Here is an 18966-nt window from a genome sequence, read left to right as displayed (position 1 = left end):
CCCGGCTCCAATTCAGCCCCAACTCTGCACCAAGGCTAGCCAAGCAGCTGCACCTCTGCAATAAGTAACGTATTTAAGAAGGGACTTGTGAGGAGCAGTTGCGGCAACTGCACGAACACCAAGGTCAGTGGAGGAACGGAGGAAGAAAGGAGTGGGGAGGTGTGCCAGAGCAGAGACCCTCCTATATCCTGTGATGAGAGGGCAGGACGGCCCCCCCCCCCCCGGCCAACCATGAAGGTCTACGGTGGAGCAGACAGTCATTTATGGCCTTTGAGGGGCTCCGCATAGATGACTAAGGTGACTGTGCCCAAAGAAGGCCAGGATCCTGTGGGAGAAGGTAGCCCCCGCTGTTGTAGTTCAGCGCAGGAAGAACTGCTGCATGCGGGAGTGTCCCACGCCACAGCAGCATGAGGAAAGCTGTGGCCTATCGGAGGAATTCACGTCAGAAAAATTTTGTGGAGGACTGTCTCTTGTAAGAGGGGGACCACGCTGGAGCAGAGGGAAGAAATTCTAGAAGCTCCCCCACCGAAGATGGAAGAAGCAGCAGCAATGACTGCACAGCACTGACGGCACCCCCCATTCCCTGACCATTCACTGCTGCGGGGAGGAGGTAGAGATATTGGGAGCGCGGGGAGAAGGGAGGGGCTGGGGGAAGGTGTTCTCAAGATGTGGCAACGCTTCTCACTGTCCTACTCTGTTAAGTGTTGTTGGTGTTGTCTGTAACAAATCTATGTTCTTTTTATTTCTTCCCCTAAGGACTCCGCCCTTGCCCGTGACCATAATGGGTGATTTTCCCCTCCCTGTCCCATCTTGATCCCCAAGCCTGGCTTCTTTTTCTCTTCTCCTGGCTGAGAGGGAAGGTAGGAGTCAGCGGCTGCGTGGTGCTCAGTCGCCCTCAGAGATCAAACCACAACACAGGTGCACCCACCCTGACCAAGATGGGGCTTCCTGGTTCTTGAGGCACAGCGGATGCCGATTCCTTTTTCACGCCCTTTTTGCAGTACTTGGGGCCCTCCGCCAATGGGAGCTGGCATTGACCACAGATCAGATTTGACCTGGGTATAAATGGAGCCCCTTGTGAGGGGCCATTTTAAGCTAGTCCCCCCTGGAGCAGCATGTTGCCGTTGAGGTTTTGGATTGCCTTTAAATCCTGGGAATTTTTCTAACTGAAGTTCAGTACAAGTTGGGGGTTCTTCCTCTCAAGGACTTTTGGACCTGCCATTTATGAATAATTGCTGGAGTGCCAATCAATTGCATCCACAATAAAATTTATTTTATATATTGCATGTTTATTTCAAAAACACCACAACAGTGTGCCAGACACAGAGAACGCACTGCTCATTCCCCACAGCTTCTTGTGAACTGCAAGCTCAGGTTCCCACAGCCTTCATGAGGGAGACTGTTTAGCACGTGCAGCAAGGTTAACAAAAGCTTTTGAGATGGCTCCAATTCAAGGCCTGCCCTTGTGCAGGTGTTGCGGAAAGTCTCCAACCAACAAATTATAAAAAAATAAAATTTATTTTTATACACAACTATTCAACACTCTGCAAACATACAAAGAGAAGGTTCGAATGACCGTCAGAGGAGAACAAACTATCACCACACAAACTTCTGGGGTTTAACGACAACCCAGAATGCTATCCTGGGTTTAACCTCAACCCAGAACGTTAGCAGGGGTTTGACACCAACCAAAATCACTCAACCACTCACCTAGTAAAAGGCAAGGACTCTCAACCTCGAGGAACATCTTAGGGCAATCGTCCCAATCCAAGGAGCCCCGAGGAGTTTCCTTCTGCGGCGTCCCAACCCAAGGAGAGAGTCCTTACCTGCAGCCCGTGGCTCCAGTCAAGGCTAGCTGAAAATGGCTCCCCACGGGGACTCCATTTACACCCCAGCCAAATCTGACCTGTGGGCAATACCAGCCCCTATTTGCCGAGGTCTCCAAGTACAGCAAAGCCCTGAGAACAAGGGCACAAGAAAAGCTCAACAGCCGCAAAGCCACATTTTCATGCACGTGCCACACAATCCACCCCATGACCACAATCATGATTCAGCTGGTTTCCTTGAAGTGGTGGCACAGTCACCTCTTGCCTCCAAGGTTAAAAGGGATTTCAGTCCCCGTGAGTTCTAATGCTTGTTGTGGATCATGGTTTCTAAATAATTATACAAATCAATCTCCAAACAAAACCCCCACATACTCCAACACGGACTTCACTACTTAAACTTCAGTACAATCTATTCCAACCAAAGTTAAAACTAACCATTCTAATAAGGAAGATTTGAACATATCCAATCAATCAATTAAAAAAATAACAATTGACTTCAAATCTCTCACCACTTTCTTCATTACTTAAAGTGGTACTAATACAGTCAGGTCATAAAAACACTTTCCCCACCTTAGTATCACCAAGTCCAAGCACAACCTTCTAAAAGATGCCACATTCACAGAAGTATTCGCCACCATGTTGTCATCCAAGTCTCGATCGTCCATGTGGGTCACCGTCACCATCGCCCATAACAATGCTGAAGACATCCGCTTCTTCCCCCCCAAAAAGATCAACACCTAGTCCTCAGATTAAAACCTGGGCATCGAGTTAAAATTCAGAGATTATCCATCCAGCACTAATACAGTAAGTTCTTCCACCTTCATCTAAATCCTCCCAGACATGTAACCCTCTAGGTTTTACGAGGGTCACAGGCACAATGCCGATTGAAGATAACATTATCATAACAACTTGGCCTACACATATCTTCAGTGGGAACCAGCCCTTATAATTGTTAAATAATAACCAATAACTCCCCTAGGGCACAATACTCCTCTTTTTAAGTTTCCATAATTTCCCCAATAGTTATTAACAATAAAAACCTCTTCTGATAACCATATATCTCAATTATGTCATTAGACATTGGCATGTCTCTTAATCAAACTGATAATCCACTCAACTATGCCACTAGCCTGAAGATAATATAGTGTATCAAACACCCCCTTGCTGCCTTCTCTTCAGGCCTAAGACCCTAACGTTTAGAGGGTAGAATATCTAACCTATCCTTAATGAACAAATCCCAAATAATTTCAACCACTTCTTTAATATCTCTGCCAACCAGGATGTCATCTACATGCTGATAGATATATGGACAACCAACGACACTTCCACTGTATCAAGAAGTCTGGCCAAAACATTATGAGCAATAGTGGGGGAATACTTATATGCTTGTGGGAGTCAATTTAAGGTATTTTATGTCCCTTCCCAAGTAAAGGCCAACTGAGGCTTATCCTCTTCCCTTAGGGGAATCATAAAAAAACCAACACCCACGTGTTTGTTACTTCTGAAGCAGCCACCCACAAATAAGCGGCGGCCTGTATCACTGTTATCATTGATGTTATATTCAGGACAGTAGCTGTTAAAGGTGAGCTATTGCTATTCAATCTCCAGTAATCATTAGCCCCCACTGCCCGTCTCGCGGACTGGCCAAACTGGAAAATCGTAAGGGGAACATATACAATTTATAATCTCTTTTCTCAAGATCACCAATTACCTCTAAATACCCCATTTAACAACTGTGAACAATACTGAGACATGGATTACCTCAGAATATGATAATAAAAGAACAACCTGCAAAATTCTTACATAAGACACCCTTGTCCCCCTACTTCCAAAACTCCACGCTCCGCCTCTGGTAAATGTGGTATACTGAAGGCACAGACTCCAGCACCTGAGAGTACCAAAATCGTTTATTGAAAGAAAATTCTATGCTTTCCAAAGAAGGGGAGGCCCCTTCTTTCCCCCAGCTGTGCCCTGTTCCCATGTAAAAATAGAATGAAGATAAGGGTCCTTTGCAGCTGGCATCCAAAAGTCTGAGCCAAGTCCTTATCTTTTGAATGAGGTGGTTTTTGTTCCCAGGAGTCACTCAATCAAGTTCACTTTAACTCCTAGTTGTCCTTGTTCTTCTTGTTCTTGTTCTGTACTGCAAAGTCTCATGCTGCCAATTCCTCTGCAGTTAACATGTTTTTCATCTTCCACCCCTCCCCCTTTTTTGTTTATGACCATTTCTTTTATAACCAGTGTGGCCATAACTCGAGCTTCTACCTTTTTAACTCTTCGAAGAGCTGACCAGAGGAATTGAAGCATTGTGACAACTAACGTGACTTGCAGTACCTAGCAAATTGGGCTAAGCCATTCTCGCCTTCCCAGTTTCGTGTTAACAGGTAACCATAACTCTGGACGCCACTGTAAAAGAAAGATGTATGTACTGTTTATCACATCAGTATGTGCTATGCATGCCTTAAACTTGGGAGAGTGTAACATCACACAAAAGGAATGACTACATAAAATAATGTGAATAGTAGGTGCGATTACAATCAAGTAAGGGTGAGTAGTGCTCATTGTAACAGAATCTTCTCTTAGCAAAGTTAAGTAAGCATTAGTATGACTATCATATAAAGATACTTGATATAGCTTCCACTGAAAAAAAGGTGAGCCAAGACGCCAAAGGTTAGTATGTGCAGGAGATAGCTGTGAATTAGTGTAAAAATAATACTGAAGAACAGACCCTGCAGATCCTCCATTATGCCATACTAAAGAATGATGAAAACTAGAAGGGTGCAGGGACTCTGAGTTTTTTATAGGAGTAATATTGTGTAACGATAGACCAGGAATGGTAACAATTGCAAAATTCACGAGTCTTGCTTTTTATTGCTACTAGACGTTGTTGTGGTTGCATCCTTAAACAAAATTCTGAATCACTGGCATTAATGAGACATATAGGAGGAAAATCTGTTACCATGGTTGTTTCATTCATTTCAAACATTTAAGTATCCGAAGCAGGAGGAAGCCATACCCCTCTGGACCATTGGGTATCATTACTACTAATTGGTGGAGAAGCATCCCATCAGGTTAACAATCGGAACACTGGAGGATCCAGAATGTGCGCCCAGCACACATTTGCATCAACCTGAACATTCCATGTTAACGTTACACATATACACAACATACACCATTGTTTTCTCATTCTTGATCCTTCATGTGTCCAGAGATACATCTTCTTCGATGTCTCTGAAAATCGTCTGAGCAGGCTTGACGCTCCTTGCTGGAATCCAATATGGACCTGAAAGAAGAGAAACGCAAGCATAACCTCGTCCCCATGTTAAAAGTGGTACAGGCCCGTCCCATTTACCTGACTCTACATGTTTATAAAAACTTTCAAATATATCTCAGGAGTCTGAGCAAACTGAAATTGTCTTTGAGCTGCCGTTTTGTAATTCTTAATTCCAGAAAGATGTAAAAAATTAAGTGACATCACTTTATCTAGTCTCTCTTGTGGAGAAAGGAGGAGATTCCCCCTTTTTTGTTTTTCAAGCATAGTTTTTAAGAAGTGATGCATGCACTCCACAACTGCTTGTCCTGTAGGTGAACGAGGAATGCCTGTTACATGGGTGATTCCACGGTCCTGAAAAAATAATAACAGTTTATGAGAAGTATACGCAGGTCCATTATCAGCATCTATCTGTTTAGGTACACCAACTGAGGCAAAAGATCGTAAAAAATGTCTTATTACATCTTTTGTTTTCTCACCTGAGTGCGCCGTGGTGACTACAAATCCCAAAAATGTGTCAACTGTAACATGCGCATATTTAAGTTTTCCAAAGGATGGAATATGTGTGACATCTGTTTGCCATAATTCGTTGGCTTGAAGACCATGGGGATTTGTAGCATGTAATAAAGGAAGAGGTACTAAGTGCTGACAGTCCTCACAGGCACGAATAACACATTGTGCTTGTTCCACTGTCAAAGAAAAATTTTCTCGTAAGGATTGAGCATTCTGGTGAAAAAAACTGATGGGCAATTTTTGCCTGGTCTGTTTTACAAGTAATATTTACAGCCATTGTCAATTGATCTGCAATTCAGTTTCCTTCAACCAAAGGTCCAGGTAAATTTTTGTAAGAATGAATATGTACAATAAAATAAAAATGAGTTCTTTTTCTAAGTTAAGTCTGCAAGCAAAACTAAGAATTGAAATAATTGCTTATTATCTACTTTCTTGATAAAAGCATTTTCTAAGCACATTAGAATACCCGTTACATATGCAGAATCAACTACAATATTTACAGGTTCAGCATTAAATAATTGAAACGCTCTAATTGCTGTCATAAGTTCTACAATTTGTGTTGATCCTGTAACAGAACTTACATCATGTAACCACTTATGTTCTATAGAATCAAACCATGCAACTGCTGCTTTCCCAGTTTTTCTGGAGCCATCAATAAAAACCATTCGAGCTGCAGGGATAGGTGAGGATGCTAAAAGAGAATGAGGCTGTAAAGGTAAAAACTGTAGAGATTGTAACAATCTGTGTTTAGACAAGTGGTATTTGACAATATTCAGAAAATTGGACGTTGCAGTCTGAAAAGACACTCTCTAACCAAGGTAGCAAAATCATACTTAGTTGTAGGTAAATTACTATAGTGAGGATCGTTTCCAGTTAATTGTTGACAACAATGTCACCCAGAAGTAATTAACTGAGATAGCATTGCAATTGCTGTTGTCAACGTTTCTGAAAAAGAGCGAGGAAGAAATAACCACTCTAAAATAATTAGAGATGATTTTTCATTGTACTCCTCAGAGTTCCACTGTCCAAGTAAAGCATATGGTTGAAACCTATGATAGATGACAAATAGCCTAACAGGTAAATTCAAATGTATTCAATTTGCAAATGTTGTATTAATTTTTTGTATAACCTTTTGTAAAGATGACTTTGTGACATCTGTAAGTCGTCATTCTGAAGTAAGTTCAGTATCCTCTTTAAGCAAACAACATACAGAGGTGACAATTCCTGTGTGGTTATCCCTACGAAGGGACGTAACCAGTTAATAGTTCCCAGTAACTTTTGTAAATCATTCAGTGTTTGTATCGTGGGTGCAGTTCTGACAGTCTGAGGATAAACAGTAGATTCATATACTTTCCAGCCTAAATATTTCCAAGGTGCTACATTTTCTACTTTCTCTGGAGCAATTTGAAAACCATATCAACTTAATTCACGTGTTAAAGAATCAGATACAATATTCAGGTGTGTTAGTGTTTCTGTGGCAAGTAAAATGTCATCCATATAACGATATAAAATTATATCCTTATAAGTTTGTCTGACATGAGAAAGAGCTTCATTCACCACAATTTGACAAATGGTTGGATTATTTTTCATGCCCTGTGGTAAAACTACCCAGTAAAAATGTCACATTGGGCGATCATTATTTATCACAGGTAAAGAAAAAGCAAATTGATAACAATCATCATGGTGTAGGCAAATCATAAAAAAGCAATCCTTTACATCAATGACTCATAAATACCAATTCTTAGGAATCATTCTTGGACTAGGTCTCCCAGGCTGCAAAGCTCCCGTAGGTGCCATAACAGCATTAATAGCTCTTAAATCTTGCAAAAGTCTCAATTTTTGTGATTTCTTTGGAATAACAAAAATTGGAGTATTTAATGGACTAGTAGATGCAACTCTATGTCCTGCCTGTAATTGTTCCTCTCTTAACAGAGAAGCTTGCTCCTGCCATTCTCCTTTCAAAGGTCACTGATCGACCCACACAGGCTCATCTGTAAACCAAGTTAAAGTCATGGCTGGACTTCAGTGGCCCTCATTAAAATTTTGTTGACAAAGTCATACACCATTGTTGAAGTAAATCTCTACCCCACAAGGTGCACGGTACATGCAATACATAAGGTTGCAATACAGCTTGGTTTCCCTCTGGTCCTTCTATAAGTAATGAATGTTTACTTTGCCATGGTATCTGCGTTCCACCTACTCCTGTAACTGCAACGAAAGCTTGGATTAAAGGCCATTCAAGGGGCCAGTCTGCTTTTTGTATGATAGAAACATCAGCACCGGTATCCACTGACCCAGTTATTGCATGACCATTCACCATACATGTTAACATAGGTTGTCCAGTTGTAATCTTTTTTGTCCAAAAAATATTTGGCATACCAGAAGTCCCAAAACCTTTATCACCTCTCTGCTGTAAGGTAGTTCGAGTGTTACCGACTATATGGAGAAAGAAAATCAATTGTGCCAAATGTTCACCTGTCAGTATAGTACAGGGTGGGTGGGGTGACCACACCATAATTCTGATTTCTCCCGTACAGTCAGAATCAATCACTCCTAGCAGTACAAACAATCTGGCCCTAGTAGTAGAAGACCTGCCAAGTAACAGAGCATTTAATCCTTCTGGTAATGGTCCAAAAATCCCTGTTGATAATAACGATACACTTGTATCAGTTATTGTGGTTGATTGTGTTGTGGCCAAAACCAGGCTGACGCTCCTGTAGCAAAGTTGCCTTGTCCTAGCAACTCTTGTTCTCCAAATGCAGTTCCCGCAGCTATATTATCCTTAAGCCCAAACATAAAATGGAGCAGCGGATAAAATCAGTCTCAGAACAGACTTCCAACCTAATGGAGTCAAGACATAGGAGTTAGCTATAGCTTGCAACAAGTTCATTTAAAAGAAGCCTGTAGTCCATACTCCTTTATAGACTTGCTAAGTTCCTTAATAACTTCATATGGTAAATGTGCATATTCAGGAGGCCTCTGAGGTAGATAAACAACTGGCATAGCTTGTAAAAGAGAAATATCCCCCTTTTGTAATGCTTCAAAATGACATTAATCTAATAATCCTCTAGTACGCACTTCACTGCAGCCGCAAGGGGTGACTGGTACGAAGCCGGGGGGAGGGCGGGGAGACGCACAGAGAGAGGTGGTTTCAATACAAAAAGGAGCAATACAGAAGTTTGCCGTTGTCACTGTAAAATCTGATCTGCAGTTGGAGCGGAGGCTGCTAACACTTTTACTGGTGTTAACGGTGGATACAAGTCTGCCTCCTGACCTGGATTAATTTGCCCTGTATCTAAAGGATCATTCATCCCCGAATTTTCATCTTTTGGCAACTCAGCAGACACCTCTGCATTTTCACGGGTAGAATCGGAGTCTATTAATTTGAATGACTGAGATTCTTTTCTGACCTTTACATTCTCATTTCTCTCAGGTTCTTTTGATTCCGCAGCAGCATTCTTATCGGAGGACCCTTGCAAAACTTCTTCTGCAGGCATTAATGTTTTTAAGGCGCTATAAACAACTCGCCGTGTTATCAAGATTCCTTCCGGGGTCTCCAGCTGCAAAAGCGGTTTAGCCTGAATCTCCTCGCCCACCTTGTGCCGTAAGGCTGAGTCATAAGAACCAGTCTCCGGAAACCACAGACAATGATCACTTATCCAAACAAGTAACGTTACTAACTGTAATGGGGCGACCTTAAATTGCTGTTCCCACAATATTCTTTATAAAACCTCTGCATGCAGTTTCTGTTCCTTAGTTGCTGACTGCCCCATAATGCCTTTTTATGTAGGATTTCCCGTAGCTGCTCACCTGTGTCATCCAGCGATCGGTGATGAAAACCTCTGATGAGTACTCAATATATCCTTCCCTCCGTCCAGCTCAGGAGTATACCACCGGGAATGTTCATTCTTCAATTTCCTTTTCATTCGTCATATTTCTGTTCATTTCTAAAAAAAAAAAAAAAAATAATAAAAAACCAAAAACGATTCGGGCGCGTTTTGTGGTATACTGAAGGCACGGACCTCAGCACTCGAGAGTAACGAAGTCATTTATTGAAAGAAACAGTGTGATTTTATGCTTTCCAAAGAGGGGGAGGCCCCTTCTTTCCCCCAGTGGTGCTCTGTTCCCATGTAAAAATAGAATGCAGCTGGCATTTAAAAGTCTGAGCCAAGTCCTTATGTTTTGAATGGTTTTTGTTCCCAGGACTCGCTCAAGCTCAATTGGTCCCCTTTCACAGATGCTAATCCGTGCAGTTCGATTTAACTCCTAGTTGCCCTTTGTTTTTCTTGTTCTTCTTTTGTACTGCAAAGTCTCATGCCATTAATTCCTCTGCAGTCTACATGTTTTTCGTCTTCCACAGGCAAACACCACTGTTTACCTAACAACACACCAAACTCCAATCTGTTTCCCTTATAAGGGCTTAAAGCCACCTCCACAGCTATCATCCTCTTTTACCCCTAATAACCAAAACTACGTTTGCACTGTGCAACTTTTTTCCATTACCCCCATTACACACACCTACTGTATTTATAATCTTCCTTGATAATTTAAATCCTAACTCAGAATCTTACCGCCGATTTAAAACACTAGTTTGGAGCCCTGTATCAATTAAAAATTCTAAAGTTACCTACCTGGGACCCACAAGAATATGTATATAAAGCTCCTTACCAACAAACCATTAATACAAATTCACCATGCCAAATGGGCAGCCCAAACCCCAAACAGCAACCTCTAGCTTTTAACTCTCTCAGTTCCCCTCCCGATGTCACAAAAGGGTTACATTTCCCTTCCCCAGGGAGCAGAGTCACCGGCATTTCCCCTCATTCTCGAATCTCCCCTCCAGCAATTCCACCAATTTCCAAATGTTATCGGTGGATTGCCTATCTAACATTGCTCGAGGTGCCCCCAGTACCAACACTTCCGGCCAAAGACCATTCCTCCCCAAATCCTAAAATCGATATGACCTATCCCGCAGTGCTTCAGGCTCCCTTCCAGGAGGCTGCGCGGGCTGGAGTTTCCCACTAAATTGCTGAAACTTCCGGGTTCCGGCCAGGCCAAACCCCGGGTCCGGCCGCGCGTCTCATGGGGCCCAAACCACCAGGCCGTGCGGCGCTACCGCCCACCTTCATACCTGCACAACGGGGGCGGAGAACTTCGCTAGTCACATTCAACAGCTCTTTGCACCCTTTCCCTCAGGGACTGGGCAGGTGTTTTTAGAAAATCTCGGAGCCCCGCTAAAAAGAGATCTAAGGGGGCTGGGGTCCACCAGCGAGGCAATCAGTGTTCCGTACCACCCACTCTCTTGTAACAATTCTACCCTCAAACCATCAGTTTCCAGTCGTTTCTCTAAGTTCTCTTTCTTCACCACTACAAAACAGTCTTGCACCTGAATCAAACAGGCACCTAAGATGGTGCACATATTTCCTTTACTTCCGCCATCCCAAAACTTCCATATCTCTGTTACAACTTTCTCACAACTACCATCAAATCAAACCACTTTTCCTTCACCTATTATACATCTAGGGGACAAAAGACACAACTGTACCTCTACAATAACTCCTCTATCGAAATCCTGCAGGCTATGCCAATTGTTGTGGAAACTCTCAAACCAACAAATAATAAAATGTACTTTTAAACACAATTAGTCAACACTTGGCAAACATGCAAACAGCAGGTTCAAATGTCTCTGAAAGGAGAACAAACTAGCACCACACAAACTTCTGGGGTTTAACGGCAACCCAAAACATAAGGTGCCCTTGTGGCACGGAATCACAACTTTACAACCAGTTAAGGTTATAAAGTAGGTATGTTTATTCAGCGCTGGGCACAGCGGGGAATGACTCCACCACAGACATGCACCACCTGGAGCCAAAAGGGGGTCCCTTTTATTGTATAAAAAGTAACATATTCATCTACTCTAATACATATGCATCACTACTCCAAGGATAGGGAGGGAATATTACGATTAGTTCCAAGAAATCAATAACATATCCCCCCACCCCAAATTCCTCCCGTCGCCCTTGCGCAGCGCTTCCTGGTGGTGGTGGGCAGGGGTCTTCAGATGAAGGCTCGTAGTCTTCTTCACTATGCTCCCTAGTTGACCCTTACTTCTGTGCAAACTCAGTCCTGTAGTCATGTGCACCTCATCCTTCAAGTCTGGGCTAGTTTGCAGCTCCTTTGTCTTTATGGCTCAGTGGTTTTAGTTCCTCTCTTATCTCAAGGACAAGAGATACCAGAGATGGCCCATCCTGTCTTCTTTCCATTCAATCACAAGGGAGTTACTTTGATATGGACCATCAATGGCTCATCCTGTTCTTTCTCATTCCATTGCAGAGGAGTTACCATCCTTTGATGGAGGCCATCCGGTGAGCATCCCAAGAAGGGGGGGCGGGGGGGGGGGGGCTATCAGGTTAGTGTGAGCATCCCCTGAAGTTGAGTGGGATATCAGGTTAATGTTTCCTCAGATCACCCTCATCCCTCTCTTTGGGATACCTCCAGTGGAAATCTAATGACACTATATGGGTGAAAATTTGCGGGGTTTTCCATAACTGTCACATAAAAAACCCTGTCTGTGCCTGAGTGCTCAGGCAGCCCAAGGGTTGCACGGTGCCCACCAGCCCAGGGGATGCGGCTTTTCCAAGCTCTCTGAGGATGGATGTTGCCAGAACGTTCTTATTTCAACTACAGGAAGCGTCACGCTCACAGGCTCTCATCCTGCTGGGGGACTTGAACCACCCTGACATCGGCTGGAAATGCAGCACAGCAAGTGGTAAGCGATCCAGGAGACCCCTGGAGCGCACTGAGGGTAATTTCTTCATCCCGGTCCAAGCAGAGGAGAAGCATTTCCAGACCTGTCGCTTACCAACAGGGATGAAGTAATTAGACGGCTGGCAGGCTGGGCTGCAGTGATCCTGCCCTGGTGGGATTCACGGTCTCGAGGGACGTGGGCCAGCTGAAGAGTGAAGCCAAGACCCTCAATTTTAGAAGGGGGGACTTTCAGCTGTTTTTAGGAATTAGTGGATGGGGCACCCTGGGACACTGCCCTCCGGGATAAAGGAGCAGAGCAGAGCAGAGCTGGCAGCTCTTTAAGGACCTCTTTTATAGAGCACAAGACCTCTCAAAAGGCCAAACCGCTCAGCCTCATCCAGCACTCGGCACAGGATCCGGCCACCCACGCCGAGGCAATGCACAATGTCATGGAGCTGCGAGATCGCTCACAAGGCTGCTGATGTACAGACACTGAAAGAGGTCTTCACGCACAGAGCTGTGCCTGCGAGGCTTGCAGCTGATGGCAGGCAACAGCTTCATAGCGCAGGCAAAAAGAGTGGAGGCTACGGTGGCCACAAAGATGATTTTCACCCTGCTTTCCTTTCACACGGCCACGGCCAAGGTGGTGATTTCACGTGGGCTGAGAAACTCCCTGGCAGCTGCGGCTGGGCAGGGACCAAGCAAGAGGCAGTGCCGATGTGCCTCTCTGTGGTCACGGGGGTCCTGGTGGAGAATGTTCCTGTCCCAAACACGCCCCAGGGAGTTGGTACCATAGAACAGAACATACCAGACATGGGGAAGAGGGTGCTCTATCGGCAGCGGGAGCTGCCTGCTGGAAAATCTCCAACCGCCAACTTGCTCAACCGCCAACTCTCCTGGCCACCTTGAGTATTTCTCCCTTATTTTTACCAACTCTGTTGGAGTCCACGGAATAGTATGCACAGTGGTATGGACCTCCTCCTCCTCCTCAACTGCAGTTTCAGTTTTAACCAGAGGTCATAAAGGAAAGACTGGGGATTTCGAAATAGAAGTCCCTTCTGCCTCATCTACTTCGTCATCCTCACTGGTAGACCAAAAAATCAGTTCTGGGCTCTGGAATCTGAACACCACATTAACTTACATATTTGTTGGACCTGGGCCGAGGGCTGCATTTTATCGAAAAGCCCAGCCGCCCTTTCCAATAACGTTTTAAGTTGGAGATTTTCTCCCGTAAGTCGAGCATTCCGGTTTCCCAAACTTTCATTTTCTTTTACAAACTTACTGAGTCCTTAGTTTTTCTTCTGTCTCCTTCTGAGAAACGAATGATAACTTCAACACCTCATTTTCTGATTTCAGAGTCGCATGTTCTACAGCAGAAATCAGATTAGGAGCAGGGCTTTCCTTAGCTTCTTTTTGTGCCCAAGGTAAACAGGCGCCTAAGACCGCACAAATCATGCGTTTGCCTTTTCCCACTCTGAGCTTTAGTGAAGTCTGACACTCCTGAATACGTTCTACAACTTTCTCTTCATCCTTACGGAACTTTTGGGCCCGCTCCTTCCCTACCTGGGAAGGGGCACAATCATATTTTTGCAGCAGTTTATCCATGGCAATCCTGCCGACTATGCCAAATTTTCTGTCATGTGAAATGGTTAAGGCAGAAAATCTGAGAGATAACCAATTCGCCACTATCAGTCCAGCCGGGTTCGATATATTAAACTGTTACAATTCAGACACACTAATAGTGGACTGCACCTTCAGTCTAGTCGTGCTCATGAACTAGCACGGCCACTCTTTGGTCACAGTCAGTGAGAAACCGAAACGACTAGCTACTTAAATGGCACGGCTTATTTACGTGACAGATATAGAGGTACCTATGATGGCCAGTGATAAATACACTGTCTGCAAAGCACGTGCAAATAAGAGTATATATAAAGTGCGCAACAAAGTTATAACAATACAGCCAGGCTATAAAAATGGAAAAGACATTTCTAGAAAGATTTCTGTGTTCTTAAGTCTTACCCAAAGGCGTCCCTATGGGGAGGGAAAGAGAGGCTCAGCCCGTTGACTGGTCCCAGAAGTTCATACGATGGTGTCTTTCCCCACCTTCCCCAGGCTATTTTTATACTATTTTTTTACCTTCAGGGTGGAGTTTGAGTGTCTCTAGTCATAAATACCTTTCTTATGATTGTTGTAAAATTCTCTCGCCTCACATTTGAAGGTATAGATTACAAAAACTCAGGGCGCAGACTCAAAGAGGAGTGGTCACAACTTGGAGGTGGGTAGCCTTTGGGATGGAGATATGTTTTGGTATTATAACAACATTATAATGAGCAAAGTTCACACAGAGGACAGCATTTATTCAAAATCCAACAGGATTTTGGCTCAGGGTGGCCGGCCAGTGTGCAGCTTATCAGTTCTGTAGTACCACCTCGTTCCCGTACCTGCTGTGCCATCCCAGGGAGAGACCGTGAGCTCTCCAGCCCACTTTGCTCCCCGTGTTGCTTTGCAAGCAATATTGTCCCGGGAATCGCAGATGACGTGGTGGATTCTTCGCATAGCAGCTGCAGCTGCATTTTCCCCTAGACGCCTTTTGATTTTATATCTTTCCTTAATGTGTGAACAATGATGTATTTTGGTCCTTTTAGTAATCGTTCCACGCCGAGGCAGAGCCTGCCATGGACAGGCGCCATCCCGCCGCCGGGATACACAGCACCCCCCACCCGTCGGTGTCCTGAAGGCACCAAGAGCACAGCCATGACCACAAGTGCAGAGGCCAGCACCAAGGAGCACATTGCGACTCTGGGGATGGGACCTCAAGGAGCAAAACATCCACGGGTCACATCACCTGACTGTATGTTTGCCAAGGGCTCGGCGGGCTTCTGTCTGCTTGGCGCCGGAGCCCCTGGGTGACCTGTCCTGCTCGGTGGGTCTGTACCTTGTGGGTGCCGGGGCTTTGGCTGCCTGGGGCTGGGCTGGGGCCGGAGGCCGGGGCTGGCTGGCGGGCGTGCCTGTGATGCGCTCTGGCGATTGTGACATCACGGGTGACGCGTCCCCGCCAGGGCAGTTATGAGGGGCACCATCAGGCAGCGCTGCCCCAGTGCGGCCTGAGCCAGCGGTGAGTGCGCACACAGCGGGAGGCTGGGCTGGACAAGGGCCGGGGCAGAAACGCGGCCCCGGGGGTGGGTGCTCACCCCGCATCGAGGGCCCAGCCGCTCGCGGGAGCGCCTTGGGCAGGGCATGGTGCCGCCGCTGCCAGGGCTGGGCGCAGGCCTCGCGGCCTCCCAGCTGCCTGGCCCCCTCTCCTCCCTGCCCCCAGCTCCCTGCCTCACACCCCCACTGAACCCCTTCTCTCCCTCCTCCTGCAGGCCATGGATTTCGCATCCTTTCTCGTCAAACTTGCGCTAAGTTTCCTCCAGGATGTGCCGATGGTCAGTGATGAGCTGGATGAGGCCACGCGCGAGCTCATGCAGCAGCGTGCGGTGCAGCTGTGCCAGGAGATGACTCGGCTGCTGCAGGAGCTGGTGCAGAGCACGCCGGAGCAGAGCGGCTTTGCCTGGGGAGCCCAGCTCTTCACTGCCTTGCAGCAGTGGCAGTTCTGGGCCATTGCTGGAGTCCTGCTCCTGCTCTTCGGGCTCTTCTGGCATCTCAGGAGGAGAAGGAGCCGTGTGGTGGACAGCAGCAGCAGTGAAAAGGAGAGTTCCAGCAGCAGCAGCAACAAGAAGAGGAAGAAGGAGGAAGGAAAGGGAGAAGGTGCCACTGGTGACAGCGATCCATACAGGGTTTCTGTAGAACGCATCCAGTTGAAGCTGCAGAAGGTGGCCTACTGGGGCTCGGTATTAGATGATCTGTTGGCCAACCTCCTCCGTACGGTCCCAGAGCACGATTGAAAGAGTTTCTTCCCACTGCTGCAGCCAGCCATCGGGGTCCCGCGCAGCAGCCCTCGAAGGCTGCAGTGCCCCTGAGGATGAGGATGCTGTCTACCGCGTGCTGGTGCCCCTGCAGCCCCCCCATGGGCACGCCTTCCACCTGGAGCTGAGCCTAATGTCACATGACATGGGCTATCGGCCAATCCGGGCCCAGCCCTCCAGCTGTGCTCCCCCCGCCCCCGCACACAGGTGAGGGCTCTAGGACCCAGAGAGCCCCTGGGGTCTCAGGGGGCTGCAGCACTCCTCCTGCTGCCAAAATGAACAGGAAAACGCTGTTCCAGCCCAAACCAGGACAATGCCGAGTGGAGCAGCTGGTGGACCAGAACACGTTGTGCTTCCTTCACCACCCTGCGGAGGAGCTGAGGAGGAACCAGGACCCCAGTCTTCTCAGCACCCTCTGCACTGGCTCCTCCTACATATGCAGGCCCCTACCTGCGCTCCTGCCTGCAGGTTTCTTTCTTCTGAAACACCTCAACTACTTCCTCTTTGGCAAGGAGAACATGTCCGAGGAGATAATCTTGCCCCCAGTCTTCCAAACTGCCAAGTGCCTTTCCTCCACAGCAGCAGCACACTCTGGGGAGTCTGACCCGAGGCAGCTGAAGAGGCCGTTGCAAGGAGGCTTGTGACAGAGACTCCTCTTACTGCCCGGACGGACAGTGACTGCCCTCCCTCTTTGAGAGGAGACTCCATTGCCGCTGGGAGCTTTACTCTGTTTTCTGTTGACAATAAATGTCATGTTTGAACAAATGCTGCATGATCTGTGAGTGTCTGTGCATCACGTGGTTGGGGTCAGCGCGGGCATAGGGTGCTGAGAGCTCCGCTGCCACAGAGTCAGGGAGCATTTTGCAGAAGAGCTCATGCGGTTGGGCTCTGCAAAGCGCTGATTCTGTAAGTAAGGCTCCCCGACCTCTCCGTGCAATGGGCATCATTTGTCACCCTCCACAGCTGTGTGCATTGCCTGTGTGCCGTAGGGAGCCTGAGGTGGCTTCCTTGGGACCCATACACAAACTGTATCTGAGATACATTTAATGACACTTTGATGATCTCTCTTAAACCTGTTGCTTGTTTCCTGTGGCTTTGTTTCCCTCTCATGTACCTTTGAGCTTTGAACCAATGAAAATGATTACCTAGCAGGTTCACCTCAGCAAGTTCGTTTGATCAAGGCTGAGAATCTGATGGACAAAGAAGGATGACAAGTACTGATTGAAACCATGAAGACAGTGCAATCTGCTCAACTCTCTGCATCCCAACAGATCATTACCACAAGGTCAGGCTTGCCAGTGACCCAGGCCAAAGCACTTTCATCACATTAGCTGTTTCCCATTCCAAGATGCTCCAGTTTTTTCCAGGTTTCTGGCAATTTTCTGGCACTTCTTCAGAGCTGCTTACCCTACTGCTGTCTCTTCTCGGAGAAGGGGTATCCTGGCTTTAATTTTCTCCTTTTCATATTCTGTAAAAATCCTGAGCCACTGACAACTCTGGTCAAGCAGCATTATTAAAAACTCTTCTTGACCAGTCTGTTTGCTGACTCCCAGAGGATAACACAGGCACAGGTATCCAGATGCTGCAGGATCATAATCCCAGTTGTGTTCAGGCACAACTAAACACCCACTGTACAGCCCCTGGGTCCCAGCAGTGCCCCAGCCAGCAGCTGTCTCTTGCCCAAGAGCATGCTGAAGGACCTGCCTGGCAGCATTGGCAGCTTGCTGTGCAGTCTGGAGCTAGTTCCTGGGAGTCCCAAGATGCTAAGGAAGGAAGGCTGTCAGGAGCAGGCTGCATAAGAAAGAAGGTTGTTGTCTGATTTTCTGTGCAATTGTGAGGACCTTTAAATGCCAAGAATCTGTAGGCATGGGGGATGCCCATGTTGCAAGCTTACAATTGTAGGAAAAGCTGGCAACAAAAGAATTGCTTCAGACAGTATATAATCATCCATGCCTGGCACTATTCACTGAGTCACAGACAGGTCACAGCTGCATGTGAGCCTGCAGGCCATGCCAGTGTCCCTGAGTCAGCACGCCAAAAGGTGTGCCCAGGTGCAGGGGTGGTTAAGGAGACAGCAAAGTCTAGAGAGGATCCCATAGGTTATACTGTTCCTGTCTGTGTGCAGAAGCTGCTCTGGAGGTGTTGGTTTCAAGAGGTGGGTGCCCTGGCTTGGTGACAAGCTGATGCTGCAGCTGTGTCAACAGGTAGCACGATGACACGCATATACTGTAGCACACCACAGCTGACCAGTACCACACGTCTCCAAGAAGGAAGGCCAAGGGAGTTCTAAGTGCTGTTTTCCACTACCCAGAGACTGTCTTTTCTCAGAGGTGCACTGTGGAAGAATGTAAGGCAATGGTCACACAATGAACCAACGGAAGTATGTCATCACGGCAGATAAGCCCTGGAAGAGGTAGTCAGAGAGGGTGAGGAATCTCCTTCTTTGGCAACAGTGAAAGTTCAGCTGTACAAGACCCTGAGCGACATGTCCTAACTTTGGTGTTAGTCCTGTTTAGAGTACTAAACTAAAGACCTCCAGAGGTCTCTCTCAACCCAAATTCTCTATGTTACTCTGTGACAGTGAGGATCAAATGTTCTTGGTGACCTTGTTGTGCAGGTGAAAGACCTTATAGTGCAGGTGTTTCCATTGGTCTGGAGGCTTTTGGGTGGAGCTACCAGTAATTAAAGCATTGTCCAAAAACTG

At 46.4% G+C, this 18966-nt stretch overlaps 1 long non-coding RNA gene across 2 annotated transcripts; it reads right to left on the bottom strand.

Annotated features, from left to right (window-relative positions):
- Positions 1 to 3715: 3715 nt before the first annotated feature.
- LOC122154018 lies at positions 3716 to 10656 on the bottom strand. Of its 2 annotated transcripts, none has more exons than XR_006165917.1 (3): positions 10572 to 10656; positions 9418 to 9554; positions 3716 to 5106 (listed from the first exon to the last, which is right to left on the bottom strand). It is a non-coding gene; the product is annotated as an uncharacterized LOC122154018 (long non-coding RNA). The 2 variants fall into 2 exon arrangements; XR_006165916.1 differs by lacking the exon at positions 10572 to 10656 and adding an exon at positions 9630 to 9896.
- Positions 10657 to 18966: the final 8310 nt, after the last annotated feature.

The sequence above is a fragment of the Tyto alba genome, unplaced genomic scaffold (genome assembly GCF_018691265.1).
Source record: "Tyto alba isolate M040663 unplaced genomic scaffold, T.alba_DEE_v4.0 Super-Scaffold_29, whole genome shotgun sequence".
NCBI lineage: Eukaryota > Metazoa > Chordata > Aves > Strigiformes > Tytonidae > Tyto > Tyto alba.
Note: the sequence above shows the minus strand (reverse complement) of the source record. Positions and strands in the feature narration are given on the sequence as shown.